This window comes from Chionomys nivalis, chromosome 13 (assembly GCF_950005125.1).
Source record: "Chionomys nivalis chromosome 13, mChiNiv1.1, whole genome shotgun sequence".
In the NCBI taxonomy this organism is placed as follows: Eukaryota; Metazoa; Chordata; class Mammalia; order Rodentia; family Cricetidae; genus Chionomys; species Chionomys nivalis.
Window position 1 is genome coordinate 11,253,847 of NC_080098.1, and position 17,587 is coordinate 11,271,433.

Genomic DNA, 17,587 nt, shown 5'->3' on the forward strand with positions numbered 1-17,587 from the left:
GCTCCTTAAGAGATACAGATTATCCCTAGTCTTTCTGTGAGAGTTTGCCATAAAGAGTTCTCTGCCCTGCCTTTCTGGTAAGAGCCCAGAGATCTTCATGTGAGAAGAGTCTTGTCCTACACATAGGAGAAGAATGTTGTACAGAGAGCCAAGGAGAATCTGAACAGTCCAGTTTTACTGGTTTCCTTGCATGTTGCAATCAGATCACACACACTCTCTCCAGTCATGCTTCTACCCAACTGTTTACCTTTCATCAAACCCAAACTTTACAACACCCATTTTTCTCTGAGTCTCTGGGTTCCCATTTCTAAAAGCCCCATGTTATGTAGCAATTTCCTCTAAGGAATTTGTTATGCTTTATCCGTGCATAGAGCTATCAGCTAGGACTCTTGTAGTAGGTGAGGCAAAGAAACTGCTTTCTCTCCGCTATACAGGTGGGAGCATATGTGTGTATGGAGAAGGAGAGGGAGGAAGAAAATATTTTATTGTATTAATTATGGAAATTATGGGGCTTTATACCAATATAGCTAATTACTACCTAAATCAGTTACCCAGTCTCTGGGTTATATTTTCAAAGAATATTTACTTTTAAATATTGGCTTCTTAACTACATGTATGCAGTGTGTTTGTGTGTCTGGCACATATGTGTGGGTGCCCATGGAGGTCAGAAAAGGAAGCTGGATTCTTTGAAGCTGGAGTTTCAGGTGGTTGTGAGCCACTGATGTGGGTGCTGAAAACTGAACTCAGGCCTTCTACAGGAGGAACAGTAACCTTTAACCTCTTAGCCATCTCGTCAGCACCTGAAAGCATTTTTAAATAAATCATGTGGACTTGTTCTGAGCTTTCTCTACCCTTTCAGCCAACATTTTATTAGCAAGAACAGCTGTCCATTCCGGAGTGTGCCCTTTCTGGCAGGTGGCATGCTGAGTCTTTTCCTGGGTGGCATCATTGGCTTCCTCTGTTCCTCTCGACACACCATTAAGGTGGTTATTAGCATCTCCATGTGACAGAGGAGTCAATGAAACTGATTAAAGGTGGGTGCTATGACAATGCACCAGAGAATGCCACTTACAGAACTACCTCTTGATAAGGAGTAAACACTTGCTCCGTATACAGCTGGTCTTTCAGAGTCACGAGTTCTACTTCTTCCGCTTTCCTAGTTGTTGACTGAAAATATTCAGGGGGGAAAATATGCACAGACTTTAAAATTTGTCTTTAGTCCCTAAACCCCAAAGCATAATAGCTATTTACAAAGCGCTGAAATTGTATCGAGTGTGATAAGAAATCTACAGATGATTATGAAGGAACACAGAGGGTTTATGCAAATATTAGGCCATTTTAGATAAGGGACTGGAGCCTCTGTGGGTTTTAGAATCCACAGGAGTCTTGCAACCAAACAAACCCAGGGATATGGAGGGATGACTCTATGCGATTTGGTTTTTTATTTTTAAAATTTTTATTTTGTGAATTATATGTGAATGCATGATGTGTACATGAGTATGGGCATGCATGCAGAGGTCAGAGGACAGTTTGGTGGAGTGGGTCTTCTTGTTCTTCCTTTAGGTGGATTCTGGTGACTACACTCATTTGGCTGGCTTGCATAGTAAACAACTTGACCGCCTAGGCCATCTTGTTAGCCCTCTGTTAGAGTCTTTGAGGTCCAACCTGCATCTTTCTTCACGTACAGTGAACAATTCTGCAGTAGTTAGAATGGCACCAATATAAGATAAAATAAAAAGTGGCCTGTAGAACGCACGAAGAACGAAAGCTTACAACTTGGGTTACACTTAATTAGCACACAATCAGTTCATGCCAAGTATGCAATGACTGTGGTACCAGAGGCCAGAGATTCACAGATGCAAATGAGGGGCCCTTGGTAACTCAAGATTTATTCATGGCTCAGATCCCGATTCTCCTGAGGATCTCCAATGGCATGCTGGAGAGTACCAGAAACCCCCTTACTATTATTACTGCTCATCCTTTTGGGGCCTCAAATTTATTATGCAAAGATTAGAAGTGGAATGAAAGAATTGAGTAACTGAACAGCGAAGTTGTGTAAAGCACATTAAACATATTCAAAACAAATGTGTATGTTACATAATTGAATTAAAATATTGCCTCTTTTTTTTTTTAAGATAAAGTGTTGAACTTCAAACAAATTGCATACATGAGGTCAACTCCTTTGGGATTGTGTTCATGAATATGCAATTTTTTTCTTTTTTTCCCCTTGCAGAGCTATGGTAGTTTATAACTAGATGAAAATGGTTTATAAACACAGAGCTTATTAAATCCTGAAGGGAAGAGGAAAGAGAACCCAGGGAGCCTCCTGAAGCTAAACTCTACAGACTTAATGGCGTGATGACCTGGAAGTTAGGAATAAGGAGAAATCATGAGAAGACATCAGCTCAGTCAGCCGCAAGATGGGTGTGAGCAAATACCAAAAAGAAAAGGGTAAGTCGGAGTCTTGGGGAGCCTGTGATGAGGTAAAAAGTGAACCTCAAAACTCAGGTTAGGGAAACCAAATCAAATTCTGGACCCAGAATCAGGTTTCAGATATTTCTCATGAACAGATCCTAAGGATAATGGGTAGCCGACCAGGGAGATAAGGAGAATCTCAAAGGTCCTGAACAAAGCCTTTCTAAAAAGGGGAGACCCTGGAAGACCAGCAGAGCAGAAGCGATGATGCTGAGTACACAGACCAAGGCATGGGGTGCACAGGTGAGGAAGCGGACTGAAATGAGGGAGCCGGTTGAGATGATGCAGCAACCATTAAAGCACTTGGCATCGAGTCTGGGAACCTGAGCCGAGGTCTCCAGGACCCTCAGGAAGCCAGACATAGTGGCATACACCCATAGTTCCAGTACTCCTGCAGGAGATGGGAGGCAAAGCCAGGAGCATCTCTGGAAACTAGCAGGCCACCTGGCCTGGTGTATGCAACAGTGAACTACAAAGAATCTACATCTTAAGGTAGAGGATGAGAACTCACATCCGGTTGTCACACACACGCGTGCGCGCACACACACACACCCACCCACACACATAGAGAGAGAGAGAGAGAGAGAGAGAGAGAGAGAGAGAGAGAGAGATGGAGGGAGGGAGGAGGGAGGGAGAGAGAGGAGGAAGGGAGAGAGATATTATATTAACAAATAAACTGGGGTAAGAAGAATAATTAGCTGCAAATATTGGCAAAGAAAACAAGAGTGACCCAACATTTAAGCAGAGAAATCTCTGGAGAAAACGAAGTAAATTGAAGAGAATTATATGCAAAAATAATCCAAGAAGTTCCGAGAAGACTCAAATAAAAGACTCACATCTGTGCATCGGGATAGAGACGGAGAAGGACCGTGTGTGAAGCACACGGTCCCCAGTCTACTGAGATCCAGAAATGAGGAGATATTCTGGAGATAAGGCACGGAGGGGCTGTTGTGGGAGAACCCTTGAAGGGATGGTGGACCTTGACTCTTCAACGTCCTGTGGCCTCCTGGATTCTCTGAGATGACTAGCTTTCTCTGTCACGTGTCTTACCACAGCCCCCAAATAATGAGACCATGGACAAAAAGACTTTTGAAATTATGAGAGAAAAAATCTTTTAGAATGATAGGGTGGTATATCACTATAGTATCAGCACTTGGGAGGCTGAGACAGGAGTACCATAAATTCAAGGCCAGTAGCAATCCTTTTTTTTTTTAAAGATTTATTTATTTATTATGTACATAGTGTTCAGCCTCCATGCCTGCAGGCCAGAAGAGGGCACCAGACCTCATTACAGATGGTTGTGAGCCACCATGTGGTTGCTGGGAATTGAACTCAGGACCTCTGGAAGAGCAGCCCGTGCTCTTAACCTCTGAGCCATCTCTCCAGTCCCAGCTAGTAGCAATTTTTTAGGCTAACCTGAGCTATATAGAAAGAAACTTTCTCTTAAACAAATAAGAGGGTCTGGGAAGATGGTTCATCGGGTAAAAGTGTTAAAAAACTCTGAGTTCAATTCCTGGCACTCCGGATTGAAGGAAGGAACTGACTCCTGAAAGCCGTCCTCTGACTTCCACATGTGTGCTGTGGCTCACCCACCTGCATGTGCGTCCGTGCGCGTGCACACTTACATATAAAATAAAAATTAGATACCCGAAAATGCTTTTCCTCTTTTAAAATTGTTTAGTGTTTGCACAATGGTGGAGAGCTGAGTAACATAGATGGTTTGTTGCATTAAAAATAGTAAAATAATAGCTACAACAAAGGAAGGGTCTAAGGCCTGGTGAGGAGTACGCATGTGTGTGGGGAATGTCTTGAGTGCTGACTGAACCCTGATCAGCTGAGCACAAGACCTGAGTGGTGTGTCTCCATGTGCACTTACAACTCAGCTGAAATGCCTCAGTCTTGGGGCTAGTTGAGAGCAGTTCTCCTTGGAGAATCAGTATTATTCACATTTGGGGCAAGTTGCATTTGTCTGTGTTTCTACTGTTAGGTAAGTGTGGATTTTAAGAGTTCACCTTAAGGGCTGGAGAGATGGCTCAGAGGTTAAGAGCATTGCCTGTTCTTCCAAAGGTCCTGAGTTCAAATCCCAGCAACCACATGGTGGCTCACAACCATCTATAATGAGGTCTGAATAAATAAATAAATAAATATTAAATTTAAAAAAAAAAGAGTTCACCTTAAGCAAGGAGATCACAGACACACGAGGAAGAGGAGCTGGCACACAGAGCTTCATCCCCAGATGTTCTGCTTGATTTCAAGTTGAGATTTTACAAGTAATGCAACATAGATATTTTAGTCTAGCACGTCTTCCTCCTTAAGTACAGAAACTAGCCAGGTGTGGTGCACATCTGTGATCCCAGCACCGAGGAAACATAGGGTCTATGAGTGCAGTGTCAGCTCGGACAATATAGTGAATTCCAGTGGAAGTCCTTGGCTCCGTAGCGAGCCACTGCCATAACAAACAAACAACAAAACAACAGCCGAACATCAAAACTGCAAACATATTAGTGGCAGGTATTGCTATCATATCCTGTGGGTTGTATTCCACAACCAGGAGTGGGATTCACCAGCATGTTTGTGATGTCCTTGTGGTTTTAATGACTGTTTATAGGGCCAAAATGGAACAAAACAAAACAAAACAATCTTGCAATGAAGATAGAGAAAAATCCTAATCTTATGTGTTTGGTCATAATAACTCCAGGGACAGGACTAACTCTCCCACATCTCAGAGCCCCGCTCTGTGGACCAATGGCCTCTCCACCCTATCAGAAAGCCTGTTGCTGGACAGCAAGTGGTGGTGGGCATTTTTTGAGGTAGGATTTGAATTCATGAAAAGCCTTCCCCAACATGTGATAGAGGACCGTTGCCTTGGAAGGGCGCTTAGGCAATGTAGTCAGCCTGAAAGCAGTGTGAAAATGCTCATTCATTTGCATTAGAAAAGTGTTCTGGGCTTTCAGAACACCTTTTCATGTAAGGGATTTTGCTAAGTGCACTAAAAGATTTTTTTTAAAAAAAAAAAAAGAAAGAAAGAAAGAAGAAGAAGAAGAAGAAAAACCCCACGATATCATCTAAAGGGAACATCTGTTACAACAGCTGGTCCTAAAAGCAGATTAAGGTATTACTACCATATAATGAACAAAAAAGAGAAAAATTTTCCCATTTTATTTTATTCATACCCTTCTAGAATTGAAAACCCTTCCTATTTATTACCCCGCAATTTCACTGGGATTTAGCACACTTCAAGTTCCATACGTGGCGAACCAATTGCATTATAAACCTTACGTAAATACCCCACCTACCTAGGAATGACTCAGAGCCGTGACAGAACCCAAATCTTCAAGTCTACTCTCTCTGCTCTTTACTGAAAAGTAAGTGTTATTAAAACAACATGCAGGAGACCAGAGGCAGCTGTCCAGCACACACAGCACTGGTTAGAACTGGTCAGCACTGGTACCACTCAGTGAGGAATGTCTGCTCATGGGGGCCCAGAGGAGATGATGAAGTCTGCCCAAGACTATGGGGAATATTCAAACAACAGAGTCTAAGGCAGGGGTGTTAGAGATTTGAAGCTAGTCTGGACTACATAGAAAATTCAAGGCCAGCTTGGGCTACAATGTGAGACCTTGTCTTGAAGTAACATTAGAAAAAAAAAAGACACAGGGTGCTGGAGAGATGGTGCAGTTGTTAAGGTCACTGGCTGCTCTTCCAGAGGACCTTGGTTTGATTCCAAGCACCCAGTTCCAGGGGATCTGACACCCTCTTCTAGCCAGGCATAAACAGATACATACATACAAACAAAATACTCATATACATAAAATAAATAAGTAAAATTTTAAAAAGATACAGAATAATTTAATCTTACATAAAAAATGCATTGCTCTATTCTGAAGAGGAATGAGAAGCTGATGTTAAAGAGAAGGCGGGGAACGAGCTTCAGAGTCAGGGAAGTTGGTTGAGTCTCCCTGGTTTTCTATGATCCCCTCATTCTTGGAAGGGCGCTGTGAAGAGTAAACTTCGTACAACCAGCATAACAACTCATCAGAGACTGGCTGGGTCTCCAAAACCAACCACAAACCCCTCAGCAGACGCACATTTTACCAGGAATGCTGTAACACTAAAGATCCACCAAATGCTCTTGTCTTCTTGGCTTTCCTTTTCTCTTAAGGACCTTTGTGTGTATCTGAGCTCACCCACGCTTTACAGTGTAGTACATTAAAATGCAAGCTGTTTATAGAACACAGAACTACGAGCCTACAGTACACCCAAAGAGCAAACAGACATGTATGCAGAAGGGCCACACAGACCTGATCTGCTCAAACAAATCGAGAGCAAAGCTAAAGGAACCATCAGAACCTCCTTGTGGAACACAGACGGCTGTGAGGATGGATTAAAAAACAAGAAAACTGGGGTCTGAGAAGATGTCTCAGTTGGTAGAGTGCTTGTCTTGCAAGCATGAATACCTGAGTTTGATGCCTGGAACCCACCTAAAAGATGGGTTCCTGATGCACAGCTGGAGAGATGGCTCAGTGGTTAAGAGCATTTGTTGCTCTCACAGAGGACCTAGATTTGGTTCTCAGAACTCTTACGATGGCACAAAACTATATCTTAACTCCAGGTCCAGGTGATCCAGTTTTCTCTTCTGGCCTCTGAGGGTACCGGACACGCATGTAGTACACATGTTTACATGCAGGCAAGTTCACACAAGTTCTTTACACATGCACGCGTTTCAGGCCATCTTGGGGTACACTGTGAGGTCCCAATTTAAGATATAAACTAAAAACAAAGTAAACACACACATACACACACACACACACACACAGAGAGAGAGAGAGAGAGAGAGAGAGAGAGAGAGAGAGAGAGAGAGAGATGGTGACAGGGCAATCCTTGGGTTTCCTGTCCAGTTAGCAGATCCACATTGACAATCCCATGCTTCCCAAGTCCTAAATTCTGCTTCTTTCATGAGAAATACAAAAGATCACATGCCGTGTTCCACTTGGATGTTTCGTAGTACTTGAAAATCTGTGCATTAGAGGTTGAACTCCATTTTGTCTTTATACCATAATATATAGCAGTGATTCATGGCTCTGCCCACTGTCATCAAGACAGAAATCAAGGACTGATGACATCATTTAGTATGTAAAAGCACTGCCACACAAGTCTGATGATCAGAGTTTGTGTGGCGAAAGAGGACTGATTTCCCAAAGTTATCGTGCACATATGCCATGGCACCTTCACACCAGAGTATGCACACACCACACACACAATAATAATAATGATGATGACAAATACAATTAAAAACCAGCAATAGAAGACATCCTTCTCTCTCACCCTAACTTACGACAAAATCCCACACCTCTCTTCTCTTCCAAATACTACTCTACTCCAATCCATCCTGCCACCATTAACCTGGACCACACCATCCTTTTCTTCTTGGAAAGGCTTCAAAGCCTCCCAGGTAGTCAGTCTCTCTGGGTTCAGCTTCACTCTTGCTCCCTTCTGGGGCTGACATAATCTGACATACAAAACTGACCATGCTGTTCCCCAGGGATGGCTTCCTATCAACAATAGGAAGTTCCTTAATTCAGCCCTAAGGTCCGGCTTGATCAGGCTGTGAGTTCCCTGCTAGCTTCCTCCGGATCAGACTCCTTTCACCCTGTAGGCTGGAGTCATGAGGAACTGACTTGTTCTCTGTCCACTGTGAGTTGACTGTACACCCCACAGGCTCATATGCTGGGAACATAACTCCCAAGTTCTTATGTGGGAGGTATTTGAGGGTAGTTATTCTTAGATGAGATTGGGCCCCATGACTGCAATGGCAGTGCTATGAGAGACCCGAGTTAGCACATTTTCTGTCTAGCCATGTGATCCCCTCTTCCATACTCAGATGAGACAAGAAGGGCCTCACCAGATGGCGAGCAAATGCCAATGCTCTTGGACAACCCAGCTTCTAGAGCCAAATAACCAAATCTTTTCTTCTGCGATAATAATCTCACTGTTTAGCTGAGGCTGACCTCAAACTAATGATCCTTGTGCTCAGCTAGGGGATGGTGTTTCCTGCATGGGCTGGTACTACCATATCTGTCTTAAGCCACTATTCTTTTTAAATTATTTGGCTCAGGTATTTTGTTACAATAACAGCAAATAGACTTTAAGAAACATGGGGGCTGGGCCAGGAAATGACTCAGTGGGTAATGTACTTGCTGTACTTGCTGCATTTGAATACCCAGAATCCACACAAAGCAGACATCACAATCCATGTCTGCAATCGTAGTCTTCCTACTCTGGTATGTGAGGCAAAGACAGGTGAATCCCCAGAACCTGGAGAACCAGTTAGTCTGCAAGCAACAAGAGAGACCCTACTTCAGAGTGAAAGGCATGGACCAATGCTTGAGGATCTCCTTTGATCTTTACATGCATGCTGTGACATGTTCATGCCAGTGTGCACATGTACACACACATCATACATATACACATCATGTACATATATACATATACATATCACACACACACACATACCCTCTCTCATAAACACAGAGAAAGATTAAAACAAAACACTGAACAGGCCGCATTCTTTCCAACTTTAGAGTCTTTATGCCTTTTGCAGCCTCTCATTCCTTCCTCCTTCCCATCTCCTAGTCAGGATTTCCTCTTCCCTTGTGTCCTGTTTTAGTTTCTTTTTTATTTTTTTGAGACAGTGTATGTATAACCCTGGCTGTCCTGGAACTCATTGTTCAGACCAAGCTGGCCTCAAACTCAGAGATCCACCTGCCTCTGCCTCTCTGAGTGCTGGGATTAAACGTGTGCTCCACCATACCTGGCACACCTTAGTGTTGAGTTGATAGTATACTCTGAGAGAAGCAACTCAAGGGAGAAACAGCTTGTTTAGCTCACAGTTCAAGGTAAAGTCCATCATAGTGGGGAGGTCAAGGCAGCAGGATGTTGGTCACCTTATACCCACAATCAAGAAGCAGAGAGTGGTGATGGTGCAAGCCTTTAATCCCAGCTTTGGAAGGCAGAGGCAGGTGGATCTCTGTGAGTCTAAGACCAGCCTAGTCTACAAAGTGAGTTCCAGCACAGTCAGGGAGACATAGAGAAACCCTGTCTCAAAAATCAAATTTCTGAGCATACAAAACAGACTGTATGCTGCTGCTCAGTCCTTTCCATGATCTCACCCAGAGAAATGGCACCACTCATAGCAGACAGATCTTCCAACATCAGTGAACACAATGATGTTAACACCCCACAGATATGCCAAGGGTTCTATCTCTAAGAAGATTCTAGACTCTGTCAGGTTATTAACCATCACTGGTTCCGAATCCACATCTTCAGGAATGTTCTTACTCATGCAGGTCCTTAACACATGAGTTGTTCTCTGAGATATTCCCATGACTCTTCACTTTGTAATACACATCAGACTCCGAAGTGTACATTGTCCATTTTCAAACTGCATTAGGATTTCCAAGACATGAGGGGATGTTAGTTCTCTTGCACTATTCATGCTGCCGTGTGAATGAATGAATGAATGAATGAATGACCTATGCTACCTGTGTCACTGTCCACAACCATAACTGTGCACAGAGGTCACCGAGGAAGCCAAGTTAGCAGATCCATGGTCATAGGCATCTGCTTACCTTTTCAACTGCAACTCTGGGTGGGGTGATTGTACTTGCCTTGGGTTTTATGAGGCAATATTCCAGGATATAGAGGTAGATACAAGGAGAGAAGCAGAAAACAAGTTCAAGAGACAAAAGGGAGCAAGTTGTGAGGCATTAACCACCACAATAGCCCTGCAATGCTGTTAAAACAACTACAGAAAAATCTGAAGGGCAAAATGATAGGTTGTCAAGGGAATTTCTTGGTGAGAACCTGATCCATTTAGGAGGAGCTGTCAGAGGGAGCTGGAAGGGAAACGCTCAAACAGGAAAGTCAAGTTGGGCTGGTGTTAAAGGCTGGGCATTATTGGAAAGAAGATGAGAAGTGGGGAATAGACACAAAGACACATAGGAAGATGAGTTCACAGGAAGGGAAGAGGAGAGGAAGAAGGGAGCCCTGTGGAAAAGGCTCAGAATGCATTGCTTTGAGGATGAAGATGGAAAATCAGAAAAGGGTCTGGCTGCAGAGATCCTCAGAATTTCTGCAGAGAATCATAGACGCCACTCCCAAAGGGACAGAGATGCCACTCCCACAGGGACACTGTAGTGCAATGGCTATTTTGAGGTAAAGACAGAGAAATGGTAGATCCAGAAAAGTCTCCCCCGCCAAATGCAAGGTATGACCTTCCCTTTGTGCAAGTGCCCTTGTCTGTTCTCTCTCGCCAGGTGGAGGAGGTGGTGTCGGGTTGATGCTAACTTCAGTCTGTAGAGCATCCTTCCTAAACAACCCTGATCTCCCATTAGCTCCCTCCAGGTGTCAGTCATCTCACGCCTCAGAGCCCTCTGAAGCCCCAATCCCTTTACTTTGTCTTGACAAATGTTCAAAGAATTCATGCTCTTCAAGGCCTGGCTGCTTTTGAAGGTTTTTACTTCTTTTGAGAGCCATTCTACTTGCATAAGAAATAAATCTTTTCTCTTTTATCAGTTTAATTCACTCACCACAGATAATAGATGTAAGAGGGTAAAAGGAAAGATTCCCAGCCCTCTGCATTAAACAAAGAGGAATAAAGAGAGGAGACACTCAAACATAATACCTGAGTTGTGCTTTAAGTGTAGGCCTAAGATTTGGAATACTGAAAAGGAAACATCCTATCTTTCCTAGTATGTTCCATGTCTCCAAGACATAAAAAGATTTCTTCACAACACAACCTTCTTCTATGTTGGACTCTACCTTTTAAATTTCTTTATTATGTATACAGTATTCTGTCTGCAGGCCAGAAGAGGGAACCTGATCAAATTACTGATGGTTGTGAGCCACCATGTGGTTGCTGGGAATTGAACTGAGGATCTTTGGAAGAGTAAGCAGTGCTCTTAACCTCTGAGTCATCTCTCCAGCACCTATGTTGTAAACATAAAGGACAATAACGAAAGGGGGAAAAAAAAGAAAAAAATGAAAACTGATGCGTTTTGCAGATGTACTTAATTCTAAAATCATGAGTATTGAGAAACTTCAAACAAAACGGAGAAGTGAAATGGAAATCTGTTTTGAATTTAAATAACCCAAGAAGAGTGGGTCCCTTTCCCTCCTGCTGATTTCATGTATGTGTTGCTGAGCTGTGGGAAGGGATAAGCTCACTGAAGTGAGAAAAGCACAGCTTCATGGGAGTCAGACAGACAGTGAGAAGGTGTCTTTGGAGGCTGTGTTCCTGGTCCATACTGTCTTGATATCTGTTCATGGGCCACCATGGTGTGAACCACTCCACCCTGCCACGTGATCCCAGTTGACCAAATGGTTGAGATAGTGGCAAGGCCTTTCCTCCCTTCCAGATAGTTTCCTCTGGTATCTGGTCACAGTGGTGATACAATGAACACAAATGGTGTGGCATTATAAAAGAATCCCCAGACTTTCTCCTTATGGCTTCACATCACCCTTACATTTCTATTAAAGTCATCTGCAGGTAGCCAAGGGATAGAGCTGAGAAGTCCTGGCTTTGCGGCCTCATTCTGTTAAAGTCAGATGGGTTTTTCTCAACTCACTTGAGCCCTCTCCCCACCTCTCATTTTTTGGGCTGGTCAAAACCCAGGGGCTTTCACGTGGTAAGCAGGACTCTATCAATCACCGAGCTCCCCAGCCCCTTCTCCAGTCTTTATTTGTGAGATGGACTTAGGATTCCTTGTCATTTTTATAAGATTGTGAGATTCCAACGTGAAGGCATTTGTACCTGCAAGTGTCTTTAGAAATCCCCAGCACTATTAGATATTAGCAGTAGATAAAGAATATCTAGTTCTACAAAGCATTTTCCCCTCTCCTTAGGTGTTATCTAAGTAAACACTGGGCATAGAAGATAGAGACAGTCACACCGGCTAAGCAGTTTGTGATGATACAAAGACTCTAAAGTGTGCACACTCAATTTTCTTTACCCACCTTCACCTTTGTTTTTCTCAGAACAAATATCCTGCACTCCAGCAACACAACAGCATCCCCCTCTGAAGGCTAAAACTGCAGGAATCTTTATCTGGTACTTAGGAACCAAGCCAAACCTGGCAGTGTCTGTGCACACATCAGATAAAGGATTCAGCTAACAGATGCTCCTTCTTGTAATCAGCCAAGAACTTCTAATATTCTGACAACTTGTTAATCAACCAACATATGGTATCACTTTGGTAAACACAACTCTCAGATTTTGCTTTTTACAGAATATTTTCTGAGAGATATAATAGTCCTGACTCATCAGCACTATTCACTGGAAATCAAGGGGAGCCAGGCCCCCCCACCACTTCGAGTTTGTTTAATTACTAGGCAGAAAAGAAATATAGGCATTGATTTTCATTTGGGTATTTCTCTGAGTTAAGATTTTTTCAAATGCCATCTTTGTAGACATTTGTATATTTTTGAATACCTTCTTGCACAGACTTACATAAAGCACAGGTCAAAATATCTGCAGTCCCTACATTAATCTCTAAGAGCAGCTGTAACAACGCTTTATAAATTGGGCAGCTCGAAACAAGAGGGATTTATTATTCCACTGCTCCTGAGAAAAGTCAAGTCACACAGGGCTATCAGCCTTTGACATTTCCCTAGGACCTTGCCATCTACAAATGTCTCATTCATGGCTATCCTGAGATGCATGTGGCCTGTGGGCTTCATGTTGGATGTTCCTATGGTAGAACCAAGCTCGCTCTCAAGTGTCCATGTCTAGGAAAAGGATTTTCCCTTACTACTTCTAGCTTTCATGGCTTGTGGCCATATAACCCCACTCTTTGTCTCGTTTCCATGTAGCCATCTTTCCTCTGTGTTTATCTGTGTCAAATTTTCTTATTATACAAAACCAAACAACATTTGAGTAGAGTCCACCCTGGGCCAGTGTGACCTCACCTTAATCTTTGGAAGGTTGTATTGTGAATTCTAATTGGTCTTAGTAATAAAAACCCCAAGTCAGATATCAGTGTAAATGTTGAAAGATAGAGAGATAAAGGAGCAAGTCACAGCCAACTCTCACCTCACCGTCTCAGCCTAAAAAGGACCAAGCTCCTATCTCTGCCCTGCCTTATCACTTCTCTCTGCCCAGCCCCATCACCTCTGGTTCCTCCTCCCAGGTGCTGGGATTAAAGGTGTATGGCACCACGCCTGGTACTGTGGTTAGCTAGTGGCTAGCTCTACACTCTGATCTCCAGACAAGCTTTATTTGTTAGAGCACAAACAAAATATGGCCACAGGAGGCACCATCACAGAGCAGGTAAACTTGGGCTGTGTGAGTAAACTTAGAAGAAACAAGCTTGGCAGCATAATTCCTCCACAACTTCCTACTCAGTTTCCACCTAGAGGAAGGCTACTGCCTGGAGTTCCTGCCCTGACATCCCTAGATGATGAGCTGTCACACAGAAATGTAAAATGAAATGACCCTTTTCACCTCCAATATGCTTTTGGTTAGAGGACACAGACCAAGCTCTGGGATTTGGATACTCAGAAGGCAGCATGGGCTGGGGATGTGGCCCAGCAGGAGAATACTTGCCCAGCATGAGCTGGGGATGTAGCCCAACAGGAGAATACTTGCCCAGCATGGGTGTCCTCTCAGTGTGGCTTTCTTTCCTACAGTCTCTGACCAAAGAGACAGGAGAGCAGAGTATCGGGTCACTCAACTAAAATTGACACTGACATTAATGAATCAATGCTAATAACAAGTGGATATTTATTGTTTTCTATAGGTCAAGCAACATTCTGAATTTTTCAAATTCTAGAATTATCTAGAGAAAATTTCAGTTTGCATAACCAGTTGTCTGTTTTGAGTGCCCATAAAAGACTCCACTGTGGTCTAGTTGAACCATCCTCCAGATGGCAGATCGAACCAATTACCTGGGAGTCCTAGGTTGTTTTGGTAACCTTCAAATGGAAAGCTTCTGTCAATCACCTTGTGACTTTATTGAAACTCACTATTTGGGGCGTAGATCAAAGGAAAGAGCCACAGTTTAAGAAGGAGCCGGGAAGGCAATGGTGCTATCCATGGGATGTGATATTGTCAAAGGTAGGGAGGGAACAGAAGCAAATAAATAACGGCTGGGTTGGTTGGCCTTCTGTGCCTGGATAGCAAATACCAGAGACAGTCGATTTATTTGGGGAAAAGCTTTGTTTTGGCTCATGGCGCTGGGGCTTTCAATCTGTCACTGATTGGCCCCGTTGCTTCAGGGACAGAACTTCACAGTAGGAGTATGTAGCTGAACAAAGACCACCTCCTAGAGCCCAGTAAGTAAACGCAGAGGAAGGAAGGACACACACATTCATGGACACGTGGCCTGAGACCACTCTGTAGACGCTGTAGCTTAAAGCAGCTACCACCTCTCCATGGTGGCGTGCTGGGGTGGAGCCTTTAACGTGTAGATCACCTAAGTAAGATACAAACCATAGTAGATCCCAGACACCTAGAAGAATAAACTATCTACTTATTTTCATGGAATCATGAGTTTGGATATATGAACTGGCAAAGTCATGAGCAGCATGGGCCTCAGGTCTTAAATAAGGTCTATTTTCATGTAGGCGTTAGCACTAGACAACTACAGTAATATCTACTGTGTGCTGATCATATTTTAACCACAACCACTGGAAACTATGAACTCCTTTAATCTGCACAATGGCTCAGTAGAGGCCTGGAGAGGCGAATCCATCTCGCAAAGTCATCTACTCATATGCACAGGGGCATTCCATTTTAAAGACTTTCTCCTTGTTCACCACTTTAGGGCAGGATGGAAGAAACCATTAGATCACACTCACAGGATTGCTATCTTAGTGGACACTCGGGGTCTTGCCAAGTGTGGTGGCAGAAGCCTGTCATCCCAGCACCTAGGGCACTGAGGTGGAAGGATCACAAGCTAAGGTCAGCCTGTGTGAGGCAGTGAGGCACCATCTCAAAACAAATGAATGGACCAACACCCACCAAGGCTTTGAATTTATTCAGTTCTTTTCTCCAGAACCTTCTGTGAACTACCTGCTTCAAGCAGTCTGTGGTCTAGGGGTTTCCATTTTGGCTCTTCCAGCAAGCAATTTACTAACTCTCTGAGCCTCAGTTTCCTCCTTGGTAATATGGAGATAAATAATTATCCCCATCTTGGCAAGACAAACAAACAAAAAACACCAGCTGTAGAAGATATCATGGTATTGACCCTGAAATAATGCCGAGATCCACTCCACTGTTCCCAGCTTGTAGGAGGCTTTCAGAATGCTTAGCTCTGGGTCATTTTAATTATGATGCTGATTATCAGCAACATGGAAGGAAAATGGTATTTTACTTTAAATGTTTTCAGTAATTTGTTACCAAGCTCATTTTTGATATATGTTGAGAGCCTTTTTTTTTTTTTAACAAATATAACAATAAAAATTACTTGCTTAAAAAAAACTCATGAGGTCCTTGGGAGAAAGTAGAATATTGGTTTCCCTGATATCTTATGTATGACCCTGATTGTCAAATAATTTTGATAAAAGTATTTCCCGCATCTTTTCTGGCTATTGAGAAGTTACTTGATGTCAAAGTTCACTTCATGAATGACAGTGAAGGGGATGACGGTGATGAAAAGGATGGTGGAACTCTGGGAAATTCCTATTTGGCGTCTCTGAGTGTTCATGTGACTGATGTTTGTTTGCTCTTGGCAGACTGATCCAGCCAGTCTAAGCCAGTCTAAGCATTTAACTCTCCCGAATGAGTTGGTAAAGCCCAATTTTGCTGATGCCATTCAGAGAAAAAGGCTGTGTTTAGAAAGCTACCCTGCAGCCATTCTGTCCAGCAGGTGCCGGGGGCAGAACGATGCCCATCCGGGGCCTCTTCCAGGGGATTCCACAGTCAGCACAGCCAGCAGACACGGGCTCTCTTTACCTAGGAGTCAGTCCTGGGGACATCTGACAGCTACAAGGTATGCTGTTTTGTTGGTTTCCCACTTCCAATGCATGGCAAGTTTTTCTCAGGTTTATGGGGTATCTATCTGTTTAGTTATGTAAAACCCTCATCCACCAGGAACAGAGACAGATGACATTTGTTTATCACCAGTCAGAGAAGTGGTTCATGTAGAACCCTGAGCCTGGCACAATGGTACAAGCATGTGACCCCAGCACTCCAGAAGCAAAGGGTGGGGGAGGGCAACTTCCTGGACTCTGTAGTGACACTCTGTCTCAAGAGGACAGTCAACTATGAAAATGACTTTTGACCACCCTAGCCATTCACCACTGCTTTTGTTCTCTGAACATGGAACTTAGACTTATAGAAATGCCCAGGGTTTCCCTTGGGAGCAGTTCCAGGCAGCAGATTTCCGCAAAACCTACTGGCTCTGTTGTTCACAGACAACAATATAGTGCAGTCACCAAATGAGGCAAATTTTGCACAATCAACTTGGGGACAATTAGGAAGGGGTCTGCTTGTTTAACATGAGATTCAGAGATACCCCCTAAAAAAGATTCATTCCCTAAACACAAAGGCCCATTTCCTCCTGGAATGCCACTTTTTCTTCCTTTCAGGAGTTAGTCTGCTTGTTTATTTGTCCTCTGTGTTTGCAAGAAATGCTGCAAAATATTGACTAGAAGATTGAGTTTCTTGTATTGCTGTATTTTGGAAGAAAAAAGTCAGTGTTGGAAAATGTGATTCTTAATTTAGTCTAAATTTTTGCATAAAGCATAGGTAACCACACTCAAGCAATCACACCTGGCCACAATAAAAATCTACATTTCGACAGTTAGTAGAGAGATACATACACATTATATTCAAATATTGTTTTTAAATACAGCTTGTCCTAGAGAAATTCCTTACAGCTTTCTGAGTACTAACAATCTCCAAAAGGAGTAATTTAGAGAAGTTAGGTTTCTTTTGGTTTTTAGATCTATTTTATGATCATGTTAGTGGGTGCGTTCCTGTGTACAGATGCTCAGTGCCCACGGGCGTGCATGTGCAGACTTTCAGTCAGTACCACTTGTCTTCCACATCACTTTCCACAGCATTTTTTGAGGCTGGGGATCTCACTGAATCCAAAGACCAGCAGTTTAGATA

At 43.2% G+C, this 17,587-nt stretch overlaps 1 protein-coding gene across 2 annotated transcripts in view; it reads right to left on the minus strand.

The window, feature by feature from the left end:
* Kiaa1217 (KIAA1217 ortholog) overlaps window positions 1-17,587 on the minus strand; it is a 789,026-nt gene that overhangs the window by 307,549 nt on the left and 463,890 nt on the right. The window lies entirely within an intron of this gene.